The 13,643-nt window shown below is 41.5% G+C and overlaps 1 protein-coding gene across 31 annotated transcripts in view; it reads left to right on the top strand.

The window, feature by feature from the left end:
* ZMIZ1 (zinc finger MIZ-type containing 1) overlaps positions 1-13,643 on the top strand; it is a 335,481-nt gene that overhangs the window by 242,129 nt on the left and 79,709 nt on the right. For 3 of the 31 annotated variants that reach the window (XM_085583399.1, XM_021526682.4, XM_085583396.1), the window contains exon 1: positions 320-834. The exons of 25 other annotated variants lie outside the window; for them this stretch is intronic. The gene's annotated coding sequence lies outside the window, so the exon portion shown is untranslated. 3 more of the 31 variants (XM_085583398.1, XM_085583397.1, XM_021526683.4) reach the window with 3 other exon arrangements.

Below are 13,643 nucleotides of genomic sequence, written 5' to 3'. Positions count from 1 at the left end.
GTGAAGACCTGAACTCGCACACACAGCCCAAAGCACCTGCCCGGGCTGGGCTGTCCCGCAGGTGACAGCGGTTCAGGTGACAGCGGTTCCGGTGGCAGCCCGTCTGCCTCAGTTTCCCTGGCGGCGGAGGGCCGGCGCCCGTCGCTCCGCCGAGCAGGAGCGCTGGGCGCCCTGGGCCCGCAGCCGGCGCCGCCGCTCAGCGACCTCCCCCGCCGGCCCTCCCTGCCCGGCCCGGCCCGGCCCGGCCCGGCCCGCCGGTACCTCCGGCCCGCCGGTACCTCCCGCCCGCGCGGGGCGGCGGCCGGTCCGGAAGGAAACTCCCGGCCGCGGGGGCCGCCCGCCCCGGGCGCTGCTCGCTGCCGAGGCTGCCCTGGACGCTAATTAGCATGACTAGTTTGATGGATTTAGTCAACAGCATTCAGCAAACAGGGTAGGGGGGAAGCAAGGGTACAAGATTTCCCAAATCGCAAGACTTTTCAGCCCCGGTGCCCTTAATGGTTTGTTACGCGGGCTCGAACAAGTGTTGTTTCCAATTAATTGATCGAGGGGATTTATTTTAGTATTTTGACTGGGTGCCAGAGACAGAGGCTTTGTCCTAGCGTTTTAAGCACCACCCCTCCTTGCAAGTTTGAAATGTGAGCTGCCTGGGTGGTTTTTTTTTTTTTTCCCTCCTCTCTTTCTCTCTTCCTTCTGGCAAAGTGGCTGTGTGTGTGTGTGTGCGCGTGTGTGCACGAGAATGAGAGAAGGACATACCTCTCTGTGTAATGGGAAAGCAAGACATGGATCACTAGAGACAGAAAAGAGAACCATCAATATCAGTAACATGCAGCTGAGGTGAGATTTTTCTGAGTGTTTGATTTTCTTAAAACCCTTTCGGAAGATTTACAGCAGCCTTCTGCCATGCTGTATGCCGAAGATGTACTCCTAAGCAATGTCATAGGGATGCTTACATGTCTATCGCCGTTTTAGGTCTGTTCGCGTACGTGTGAAGTTTTAAAGCTTAACCTGATTCTCTTTATTGTCTCTAGAGGGTTGTAGCTTGAGCACAAATAGCCTGTTGGCAAGTACGGCATGAGCCCATTAGCAAGACTCCATCTGTGATTGGTTTTGCCTGGAAACCGGGAGACAAGCAATGAATAATTGATGCGTGTTGTGCAGTAGCTGGACAGGCAAAGAGGAGAGAGAGAGGGAGAAACAGAGCAGGGTGCCCTCAGAGGGGGAGAGCGAACAAGCTTGAAAATAGCTACTGGCTGCCTTGTGCCGAGATGAAGGCAACCCCGGCTGTCTTTGTTCTGCACTGGCTGGTTTCTGCCTAGAAGTGTTTGCAGACATATGTGGCCTCTCTGCAGCAGCAGAGGCAGGCGCGCAGAGGAGGGGCGGCAGAGGAAGCCCGGGCTTGTGAATGGGATGTAACTCGGGGGTAAGTTGGTTCCGGGGGGGCGGCGGCCGTGCGTGCGGGAGCGGGGCCGTGTGCGGGAGCGCGTTGGCCCCGGGAGAGCCTGTGCCGTGTGCGAGCCCGAGTGTGCGAGTGTCTCGGTGCGTGTGCCCGCGTGTGCGGGAGCGGCTGCATTGTGGGAGCGGCGGCGCGGGGCTGGCAGCGCTGGCAGCGGGCTCTGCCCTGCCCTGCCCGGCTCTGCCCTGCCCGGCCCTGCCCGGCTCTGCTCGGCCCGGCTCTGCCCGGCCCGGCCCGGCCCTGCCGCCGCTGCCCCGCGGCTCCCACCGCCCGCGGCTCAGCCCGCGGCGTGCGCAGCAGCCTTGCTGGCTGCATCTGCAGTCGCACAGCCAAAAGGCACCGCCAATTATCGGTGGCCTTTCCTGCAACTTTAGCCCGTCTGGCACTGTCAGAACGTGACAAGCTGTTCTGCAAACAGCAGTGACAATACTGCTGCCACCATTTCATTTTTGCTGTCTTTATAAAGACCTTGCCATGAAGAACTCACATCTGTGGCAAGTGCTTTCATAGAAGATCTCAAAGTAGTATTGGTATCAATGACAATCTCGGGTATTCCAGTTGACATGGTTTTTTTCCCCTTACGTTGAGCAGTAACAAGTGTCTTGTTTATTCTTTTTCTGTGTAAAAATGAAAAAGGTTATTTAATTTGCATATGATTTAAGGAGTTTTCAGAAAGTTTCAAACTAGTGATACCTGACTGGAATTTGGAACGTTAGTTTTATCGCTTAGTTTAGTTAGCTGGCATAATGCAAATAGTATCTAAAAACTAGATAAAATATCATATATCATTGTTTTCCAAAAACAAAATGCATAGGATCTATACAGCTTCAGTGTTTGCAATTCAGATGTTGACAGCACAGTCTGTTGGGGGAAGAGAGGTTGCTATTGTAGATAACAGTTCTTTGAATTGGTAAAATCGCTGTGTAAGGTAAAATTTACTTTGCATAAAGTAGCATCAATTATTTTGGGTCCACTAAAGCCACTGTCAAAACAAGTTGTGACTTCATGCAAACCACTTGTCCTGAGTTTAGGTGAGCCCATTACAAGATCCAGTTAAAAATCCCTTACTATCTGTCATCATTGATGAAATAAACACTGTCTGTAGACATCTCATGGGGTGAACTGGCTAAATTGAGCACATTTATGACAACTTACCTTGGCTCATGATACTCTAGAAGACAGTGTTCATTCTGCAAATCTGTAGATTTTAGAATGAAAAATTACTGTGGAGACAGTTTCTTTCTAGATGTCATGTCTCAGGTTAAGCTAACCAGGTCATTAGGCTGGGGTGACCTAAGAAAAGCAATTAGCATGACTGAACACTACTTGGAATTGGAAGTACATAAAACTGAGATCCAGCTAAAATTGCTCTATGTAGCCTAATACTTCCTGTAGTTTTTGTTCAAGTTAGAAGTTTATTACAGTTATATTGGTAATAAAGTAATTATCAGCATCTAATCACGCATAAAAGTGGAAGGGCCTCTGAGTTGAAAAGAAGCATGTTCCTCCATGCTGTCACCAATCTGCGTAGCAGAATTTTGTTCCTCTTTTTGCTTAGCATTTTAATTGAGGTGGCAGCTAAAGTGCAGTAGAACACGTGAACAAAAGTTTGCGTTTATGTAAATTTATTTCAGTAGAACTCAGTCAGTAATGCTCCAGTTTAAGTGAACAGAAGAGTGTTACCAAAGGCTTGGTATCAAATTTATGGTCAAAGTTTGATTTAAAAAAAACTACTTAACATTGATTTGATTCCCACCCACCCCACTTTTACCCCTTTCTGGAGGAACCATCAGAAAATCCCTGGGGAATTACGTCTGCAAATGCAGTGAAATTTCACTAGTAAAGAAGTCATCTGAATGAGTGAGGTACAGTTTCATGTTAGCAGTTGAAAATACTGATCATAAGAGAGATTTGAAATGCAGTCATAAGCCTTTAATCTTGTGTAGATTGTAGTAGAATGGGTACAAATGTCAAAGCCGTGCTTGTCAATGTCTCTGTGATCCTGGCTGAAATGTTGCTGTGTTCATATTTCAATGAAACACATGCACTCTCTTGGTATTACTTGTGCTGAAAGTAGCATTTAGTCCTGGGACCCTTATGCTGGATGAATGCTCCAGGAACATTCAAGAAAGCTTATCCACATGTAGTGGATAGGGGTCAGCTATTGGTTACAAAGCAAAGAAGCAGAGCATGCGAACCAGCAGTGAGAGAAAAATAGAGGATACTTAGGCTCAATGAATAAACAATTTGTTGTTGTAGTACCAGGTGCTGTATTAATTACAGTGAGATAGTTTAGAGAGAATAGTCTGGCAAAACAGGCTTGCTGTTGCCATAAGAGTACAGCAATTAGTTCAAGACAGTCTCTGAATCCAATGCCCCAAGTCCCTGCAATTACAAGATGTGTAACTAAGACAAGAGAACAGTGTTTTTCTATGTCATGAGGTAAGCTGAGGACACAGAAGTTCCCACGTTATCCTCAGTTGTCACTGGGACTGTGACAATGCAAGGCTGCTTTCTCATGACCATTACATCAGCAAAAGGGATATTGCTGATCAACAGTGACCAGAAATCATTAGAGTGCAGTCATCAGGAAGCTGTCACTCTATGAGATGGCACAACCATGACTTTTTTCCCACATAACAAAATAATAGACTGTAGATTACATTTAAAAATATTAAAAGAGCTAATCAGGGTAGGACCTAACCAGCAGAAACCAAATAACCCCAAAACCTTATCATGTGAAGCATTGTTGAAATTATGTTCCAGAGATCTCAGTGAAGACACTCTCTGGTTTGGTTCCTCTCAGTTGGAAAACAGAGAGTGCTGCAGGAAATCCCTTCCTCTGAGGCTGCTCTGGTTAGGGGAACTTCTGGTTTCTCTTGGGTGGAGCAAACAGGAGCTGCTCCTGACCGACTGCCATGAAACTGCTTGTAAGCAGCTGGACAGCAAGGTTTTTGCTCAGGAAAAAAAAAAAGGTGGGGCAAAGTGGCTTCCTCCCAGCACTGCTCAGCTATTGCTGCATTGTTGTTCAGAGCTGTGCAAGTAGAGTTGGGTGATCTAATTGAAGTCTCAGAAGCCTTGCTGGGCATGTGGAGAGCTGTGCAGGCTGAGCAGATGCTTCACTACTTCTGGTACCTTGCAGGACACAGCAGAGACATATCCAGAGGGTTTTTTTAAAAAAAATCATGTAACAAATGACCCCACTGTCTGTCCACTAAATTTCCTAGAGTTTGTTTTCCTTGTATTGCCTTTCCAGAAGAAACCAGAAGGTTCTGTGCAATAAACCAGTAAACACGACATGTCACTGTAGTATGGTGTTACTGGTTGTTTCTTTGAAGTAAGAAAAACAAAAAATAAATTAATTAAAAATAGCTAAAAGTTAACACACTTGAAAGAATATATTAATATCATTTGGCTCTTCTAACAGCAGGATAGGAACCAAAATTCTGCAGGGTATACCTTTTTATAAAATGCTGAATCAAAACAATGTTTTGGTATATAAAACAATTGTTGTAGAAGTAACTAAAAACAATTTCAGGTTACTGAACAAAGCCTTTTAAACCAGCATGTAAAATGATGAGCTAGCCTTCGAATGAAATGGCTATTTCACTAATTGTGAGAGGTACACCGATGCACAGTAAAGCAAAGCAGTAATAGCTTTCAAGGCATGGGGGAAGAGTGTGTATCCATTTATCATTGAGGGAAAGCAGCCAGACAGTCTGGCTTTCACTGACAATTCAGTAAGGAAGCAAGAGAAACCCAGAAAGATCACAGACAGGTTTTTTATTCCTGTTTTTAATTGCAAGTTACTTGAAGAATTTTCTCCTTAAAATCAAGACAAAGTATAGTTATAAAGAAAAATAAGTGACATTGGGACAGTAATTACTTTAGTAGTGTAGAAGGCTGCCACTCAGCCCACCTCTAGTAAATACTATACATTTCTTCAGTTCTTGACCTGGATCATTCTTAAATATTCTCTAGAGTGTTTGTGTGTTACTAATCCTAAGACTTAGGTTGTTTGGGATCATTCTATTGACAGTAATTCAGTACAACCAATGACAGTTTTACCTACTTCATTAAAAAAAAAGTTAATTTTGTTCTCAGTTGTCTTTATTAGTAGCAATAAACTGTTTTGACAGCCAGCTAAGCTCCTAATTCTTGTTGTTTGTTGTAACTGAAGTACAGCTCTCAACATTTTGATGAGTAATCCTTAATGTTTGTTTATAAACTTCTAATCCTCAAACTGAATTTTATTGTTAGTTGTTTGTGGTTTTTATGCCTCCTCAGTGCCCCTTGCATCTATTAAATTAAGTTTCAGGAGGTTGGCAAGCTGGCCTCTCTGTTGATATCCTGGAAGCAGACAAAATCCCACAATTGTTGGTGAATACAAGCTTGTTAGAATGTTGCTTGGATATAGTGTTACAGTACCTGGAGAGGTTCATTCTTTCACAATCTTATCATTAAAACTATCTGTACTGGATTTTCAAAATCATTCTGACCTAACTTAGTTACAAATAAAGTGAGTAGAACTTCAGTCGAAGCAGAACTAGGGCAGACTGGAAGAACTGGGATCCTCATAAAAAGCACTCCTTTACTTATTCCTGACTACCTTGTTGTAGTCACCTAAGAAGGTAACAGGGAGAGCTAACAGGAGTTTGTTTGTCACAGGACTCCGTTCAGTTCTCAGTTAGCTATGCTAATCAGTTTTACTGACCTGGTGTTTACTTTTGTCGTTTAATATATTTAAAATTTATTAGCAGCCTTATTTCTTCATTAGTATGTAGTAGGAAAAGAAAAAAATACTGGGGAGGGAATGTTGTGTCACTTAGTGCCACTTACTTATCCATATACCAGGCCAGACTTGAAAGAAGGGTGTTAACAGTACTTTTACTGTCTTATCTACTGACACTATCCAACTGTTTTAGAAAGTTAAGGTTTTCAAGCATCAGCCTAACAGCATGGCTTTCAGAGGAGCCTGTCATGATTTACTTATTCATACAGATTGCAGTGGCTTATGTAGTCTTGATCCTGCTTGATCTGCCAGCAGTATTTGCTCCTATTGATCACAGGCTGTTATTTGACTGCCTTGAGCAGCTTGTAGGTCTCCCTGGTTCTGTTGGCAAGGTCTGCTGCAGATACTTCTCAGCCTTCTCATTTTGCTGCTGTCAGTAGTTTTAACTCCAGATTTCCTGCTCAGACAGATACTCTGCAGATTTGTGTCACGCTGGTTGTGTTTTTCAGTAAGTTTGGGTGCACCTTAGTGAACTATGGTGCTGAACGGGGGTTCTCTCCTGATTTGGCTGTTTAGTTCAAGTTTATAATGCGTGTTTGGCAATGTGCCTGGCTGTCATCTGAAGTTGTAAGTGTGTAAAAACTCCTCCTATGCTAGGTGTAATGAAAAACCATATTTTTGAAAATAACCAGCAGTTCTTCATATTCCTACACATCTTCGCATTCCTACTGTTTTTCCAGCAACAGGGCAATTGAGAGGTTAGGCTGGAAGAAACTCAGAAACCAGTTGTCTTCCACATAGACGAGTACTACTAAATTGTCCTGTTTCAGCCCACTTTCCAAATGGTTATATATGTTTTCTAACTATTTCTTGGGGTAGAAATACTGCAATTCCTTAATGGGCTGATTTACCTCGAAGGTCCTTGAAGTAATTAGTGTCTGTCAAAATGTACTCTTCATTAGAGCAAAGTTGCAGTCGAATCAGGTTAGAAACAAGTGTTCATGTAAGTTTATATATGGTCTTAGTCCACTAGTAATGGAAGATTTTTTTTTTTTACTTAATGACTTTACAACTTGTAAATATACTTTTAAGATCTTTGCAAAATAGAAGCATAGATGGTCCTTGTGTATTTTGTGTTTCTGGTTTTAGTACAAGACTGACCTTTAGAACATGCTGTTAAGCATGTCTGTTACTGTTTGAGACACCTTGTATCATTTTGATAGAAACACAGCCCCACAGATATGTCTTTGAGCAGACAGAACAGTTATTTGTAGGCTGGCTTTTTGAAGAAGTACTTGAGATGGAAAATTATGAGGACCAAGTGATTTTTATTTGCAAAGAGCACATTTACAATATGTGATGACCCACTCTTTCTATCATGTTTCTGTCTATGTAGACACATCTAGTAAAACAAGGATGTTTGCTGTCTGGCTTGCCTGACATGCAGCAAACTTCCTCTTTGTCTCTACATCTACAAAAAATATCAGGGAGATTAATTCTCTCACAAAGAGAGTTTGGGACTTTGGAGAGTTGATCATTAGTGTGCAATACCCCATGATATTGGATTTTATATTTTGCGATAAGCAGAACAAAGGATACAGTTTATAATATTTGCTAAGTTAAGAGTACGTTATAGGAGATCAAAAAATGGAAGTTTTAAAGTCCCGTCTTAAGTGCTGACTTTAAATGACTCACTTGAAGCACTCATGAATCATGTTGCAAAGGCAAAAATGTCCTTCTTGTTAAATGACTGTAATCTAAAATGTTATAGAGAGCTAAGTGATTTATTGATGTCTATTTCTGAGGCGTTTACCTGCACCTGTAGCCAGCCCATTCCATTTATTTTGGCTTGCTGACAAATTAGCAGGCTATTTGTATGTCAGATTTGGTCAGTAGTCAGCTCCCACCCCCTTACATTTTGAACTGCTTCTAATTTAATTGTTTGTGGTATTGGCAATTTATTATCCAGATAGATGTCGTTCAGGGGAGCTCTTTTGCATAGAGAAGAGAAAAAGCAGAAGATCTGTGTATATTCTCATAGTGCCTTGTAGAAAGACAGTATGGAGAAGAGAGCAGTTTTCAAGCCTCTTCCTTGCACACAGGCAATGACTTATGCATTACCTTTCTTTCCACTAACTTGGAATGTCAAATATTAGGTTTCATATTTAGTGGCTGAAAAAAGATTAACTGTGATTATGGCCCTTGTTGCTGTATCTAGACACCCCTCAAGAGTGAGCAATCCAAATTACATATTGGAGCTTTAACTGCATGTGTAAGTTGCATAAATATTCTCAGGGGAGTTGAAGCAAGTGTTGCCACCTGCAGTGGTTATGCTGCAGCGCTTGAGTAAGTTTTGTGGGGTATTGAGGGCAAAATTACTGTTTCTTGCTAAATTGTTTTAACTGCTGGCTTATGACAGTAAGAATCTGAGCAGTGCTCAGATTGTTCCACTGTTGCACAGAGGCAATTGCAGGTTGCTGACCTGGGCTGCCAGGATGCTTCCAGCCCCACTGCTCCTCTGTGGCACGGCTGCTGCTGCCAGCTGCAGCTGCTCACTACGTTTGCCAGAAGAGGACTAGTGAAATCTCTTGTGTGCCTATGTTTTCTTCAGCTTAATTAATCTGATTTTGCACCCTGAGTTGTAAGATAGGAAATTTTGGCTTTGACACAGCCAAAAAGATTTTCATGTCATGGGAGCATGGCCTGTGCTAGCTCTCCTGGCCACCTGATTCTGCTAGGGAACTGCAGGTGGGGCAAGGCTCAACCATTGTTTTCTCCTCTCAAACAGCTCCATAGTTAACACTGCTGGCACTGTGCAGCTTGAAATGTTTTATGGTCTTACATCCTACTTAACCTTTAATGTTTTCTGTCAGCATCTATTGTGACCTGGTGGCCTATGGTTAGTAAAATGTACCCTTGCAGGCTGCCAGATACTGTAATGGAATTAAGCCTTTAAAATTATCAGACCTGTCAAAGGGGCTTATAATCCTGTGAGAGCTTTAAGTGGTTTCTTACCTTTGCTTCAACACACATTTGACCTGGCTGAAGTGGTTTTACTTGCTTGTTTTGTTTTTACTTCCTGTTAATACTTCTAAAACTGGAGGAGGGCAAGGGGAGGAAAAAGATTAATTTCCTTGACATCTTTGAGGAGTATCTTCAGTTCTATCCCAGATAACATTTTTAATTTTTTATTTTCACTCTTTTGCACTTGTAGATTAAAGTCTGCAAATATTTCTGTGAGAACTTGTTTCTTTCAGTAAGGGCATAAGGATGCTTTGTTCTGTGCCTGAATCATCCTATGTGCACTGAGGGCTGGCACAAGTCAGGAGGGAATGTCAGGCTTGCTTTGGGGGAGGTTGGACTCAACAAAGTGCTCACAGAAGGTGCTGAACCAACACCTTTGGAAATGAATGTCCTCTGCAGAGTGAATGTATGAAGGACAGTAAGACTGCAGTTACTCATATTTGCCACATTTGTCCTTTAATCTGAGCAGAGGATAGTACAAGATTTTGAAATGGTTTACCTTTTGCTAGTTAATTTTCAGTTACCTGTGGAAATGCTGAAAGTAGTTTTATAGCATTTTAGTGGTGTCCCTGTGATTGTAACACAGTGCCTGGTGGTCATTAACACTATAAGTTAATCAGCAGAGAGATACTACATGTATCATATCCAAGAGAAATGGAAATATACCATGGGGAGGCAGTTTGACTGTGTTACATGCAGCCTGTGGCCAGGTCTGCCAGGTCACCTCTTCTGTGCCTGATTCCTGAGCCTCACTTCATAGCAGTTTCCTGTCTTTGTGAAGTGGTTCTGTGTGAGCCATTTCTTTAAGTTACCGCACATTTTAAACACTGTTTTGTTTTTGAGGAGTGATGCAACTTTGGCTTCTGAAATAGTGCCATGCAGACTCAGTTTCTTACCACCACCAGGGTGATGCAAGGTAAGGAAAGAGAATAAAGCTAATAAAATGCTGTTCCAAAATAAAGCAAATAAAATGCTGTCTTATTTGAGACTTACTGCTGTAAGTATATGGGATAGAGGGAAAACATGCAGCAGCCATTTCTATTGCAAGGAAAAGTCCTTCTATTACAGCAAGTTTTGGGTTTTTTTTTTACATCTTTACTCTTCCTGTATAGCATAATCAAGCAAGGTAAAAAAAAAGTGGTTCCTGCTGCTAAACTTCATGCAGGCATTAGCCCATAAATAAAATTAATTTTTAAAAATACATTAGGTTTTCTGAGGTGACTTTAATTGGGATAGATGCTAGAATAAATTGGCCTCTTGGGTAAGGAGGACAAATACCCATCCTCCCAAAAAGTAACTCCTGCTACTGTTTTTAGAAAAATTCCACTCAATACTAAATCCTGAGTTGGAATGCTTTGAAATCCTGATTTTCCTACATCCTTCTTGATGTAAAAATCTCAAGAACCTCCCAGGACACCCACTACTAAGCAGGAGAAATGGAGATGTAGGAATGAAACCTGTCATCAGGCAGCCCTGGTGAGTGTCATGAGATGGGCTGTCTCTTCTGATCCAAGAGCTTAAGTATATTGATGGCTAATATTTTTACTTCATGACAGTCTGGTGAATGATCTCATCAGTTGTTGCTAGCAGATGCAAAAACAATGCACTTGTGGCAAGACAGGCATTCTTTCTGTGCTCCTCTTGGGACATGAGTGTCAGACGTGAATGACTTTTCTTTCTCTGTGTAATTGTCCACAGCGTTTCAGAAAGGTACAAAGTAGATTACAATTGTTTCTTAGTGGAGGGAGGGGAGAAGGACCCATCTCAGACAGCAAATGCCTGTTCATGAAAATTTGGGATTCTTTCTGCCTCCTGGGAAATCACTGTTTTAAGGGTTGTCTAGCTGTTCTAAGAGGAAGTACCTGAACTGTTGCTATTTCTACTGTCATGACAAAGGTGTGATAATAGGTGAGAAAAAGAGGAACAATGAATGTCTTCTTGCAGTACTTACTGTGGTTTATTTAGCTGGATTGCAAAGACATCATGCCTATTTTTAAATAATTTTTAGTAAACAACAAGGAAAATATTTTGTGCACTCAGACAAGCAGCTTTCCACAGTGGCCAGATATACCAGTCCTGATTCTCTGCTGTGTTCTTAGTGTCAAGTGAAGCAAAGCTGATGCACTGAAAAATGGGAGCTCTGCCTATGTTTAGGTTATTTAATTCTCAGTGTTGATTCTTAGTTGCAATGGTTTCTGGTACTGGTTTCTTTACTTTGAGCATCCTACTTCTGAATTGTATGTCTCCTGTAGTCCGAGCACATGTGCCTGTGAGCACTCAGACTTTGGCCAAGTGATCCAAAATAATGGGTGACAGACACTTCACTTGAAATAAGCATTTGGTTTTCCAGCCATCTCATCAGTTTCAAGGATATACAAATTGCACAAGGCATCAGGGAGATTGAAATGAGGGAATTTATTTGAATGAAGTAGAGGCTGATCATAAAACAATACTTTATGAGAGTTCAACATTTCTTGTTTCAGTGGAGTCCTAATAGTAGCCTGAGTATTCCCTCTGCAGCTCAGTTCTGCCTTCTTTATGCTCTGTGTTTACATAATGGCACTTTCCCCTAACATTTTGCTTCTGTGCCTGTGTTTGTGCATTACTTTGACTGTCAAAATGTCTGACTGCAATATGGGAGTTCATGTCTTAGTGTGAAAGTAATATTTATTATTCATTGTCTCTTCACTGAAATGTCTCTGTATTTGTTGATCTTCACAAAGCATGTCAAACAGCTGTTAATTTTTCAAAAAATTCCCTCTAAGTAGTGCTTGTTACCTTTAAACTGAAGGGTGATTGTGGCTCTCAATTTTTTATCTGTGGAACCACTGTGAACCATCCTTCTAATTAATGCCATTTCAAGCTGTTGTACAGTTTCACTCATAGTATTTGGCAAATTTTTCAAAGTCTTCTGAGAGTTTTAGTTTGTTAACAGACTGAGGCATTTTAAAAAAATGTTACCAGTTGTCACCATCTAAAACTGTGGTATACAGCTGAGTTTTCCCATATGTATTTTCATTGTTTTTATAATCTGTTTTGAGATCAGTTTTGCATGAATCAAAGGATCCAAGGGGGGAAAAATATCCAAGTGTCTGTCTCCAGAAGCTTCTGTTGAGATTTCATTGATGATCAAGATATTTGTGGTCTGTCCTTAACTCTCCTTTTCTTCATAATTACACTAGAGATTGAAAATTGTGTTTCATACTGCATGAGCTGTAGCATCTACATACAAGTAGTGTCTCAAGCAGTGAAATAATCCACAATCAGATTTCCTGCAGTAATGGTAATTTCTCTCTTAAAAGCAGGAAGATAGCTCCATCTGTGTAGGAAATAGAGCAGACCTGTATTCTGATTTAACACACCTGTAAATAAGCAGGGAAAAAAGGAAAAATGTAGGGGAAGAAAAGGCTACCACATCAACAATTCTCTGATAGTTACGGAACATCATAAATTACTAACATCATAAATTCAAGTTAAACTTTGCTAGAAATTAGCCATCAGACTGGTAATTTCTGCCTACCTTACACTACTCCTTCATGTTTTTCTACAGAACTGCTTGTGCTTCCCTTTTTATAGACTAAGCTCTAAGAACTCATCTGCTCTCCGCTGAGTTTCCATCTTACATTATACTAAAGGCATGTACCTTTTGGGAGATAGTTTATTACTTGATTTCAGTGATTTCTCTTAAACCTGGAAGAAAGATATTAAGGTATAAATGACAAGGAATTTTGTGGAGTGAGGATGAATCACCTGGAGCAAGATCTGCACATAAAACGTGTGTGCATGGAAATGCCATGAAGGACTGTGGTTATTTACAACACTCTATACAGGCAAAAATGCTAGAATAGGTATTGTTCTACAATAAAAATGCTGTTTTGCTGATGCTGCTTGTTTCACTCAAGGAAATCAGTATTAGCTATAAACTAGCCAGATCACTTTTCTTTGCTGATACAAACCATATTTACAATAGGCACACATATCAAACTTTTGAGGGTGTTGTGCTGGCAGAATATCTATTGAAATGGTCCCAAGGAATGGAGCAGGCAAGAACCATGCTCCAGGAAATAACTATTAATGCCTATTTGAATTTCCCAACGTTTTCACTGGGTGCTGTTTTCTGGACAATGCTCTGTTGCTATCTGATACTGTGCATACAGACTGGGATTGTATGTTTTGTTAGTCAGTGTTGTTAACCATGCAAATGGTAACTTACAAAGTTTAGGTGAGTTTACAAGGTAACTTGCAAGGTTTGTTAAGATGTGTGTTGTAAAAAGTTTATTTCCAAAGAATCTCTCCTGGATGTGCTTCTGGATATCTCTCTGAAACAGTCCCCGTGTCCATAGCATCATTTTCTTTGTCATGGATCATCCATGAATAATGGTAAACCTGCCTAGTCTACAAAATCTGTAAGGAGAAAGAAAGGCTGGCTGTTAA

The sequence above is a fragment of the Lonchura striata genome, chromosome 6 (assembly GCF_050655825.1).
Source record: "Lonchura striata isolate lonStrDom1 chromosome 6, ASM5065582v1, whole genome shotgun sequence".
Taxonomy (NCBI): Eukaryota; Metazoa; Chordata; class Aves; order Passeriformes; family Estrildidae; genus Lonchura; species Lonchura striata.
This window is presented reverse-complemented; position numbering and strand designations above follow the sequence as displayed.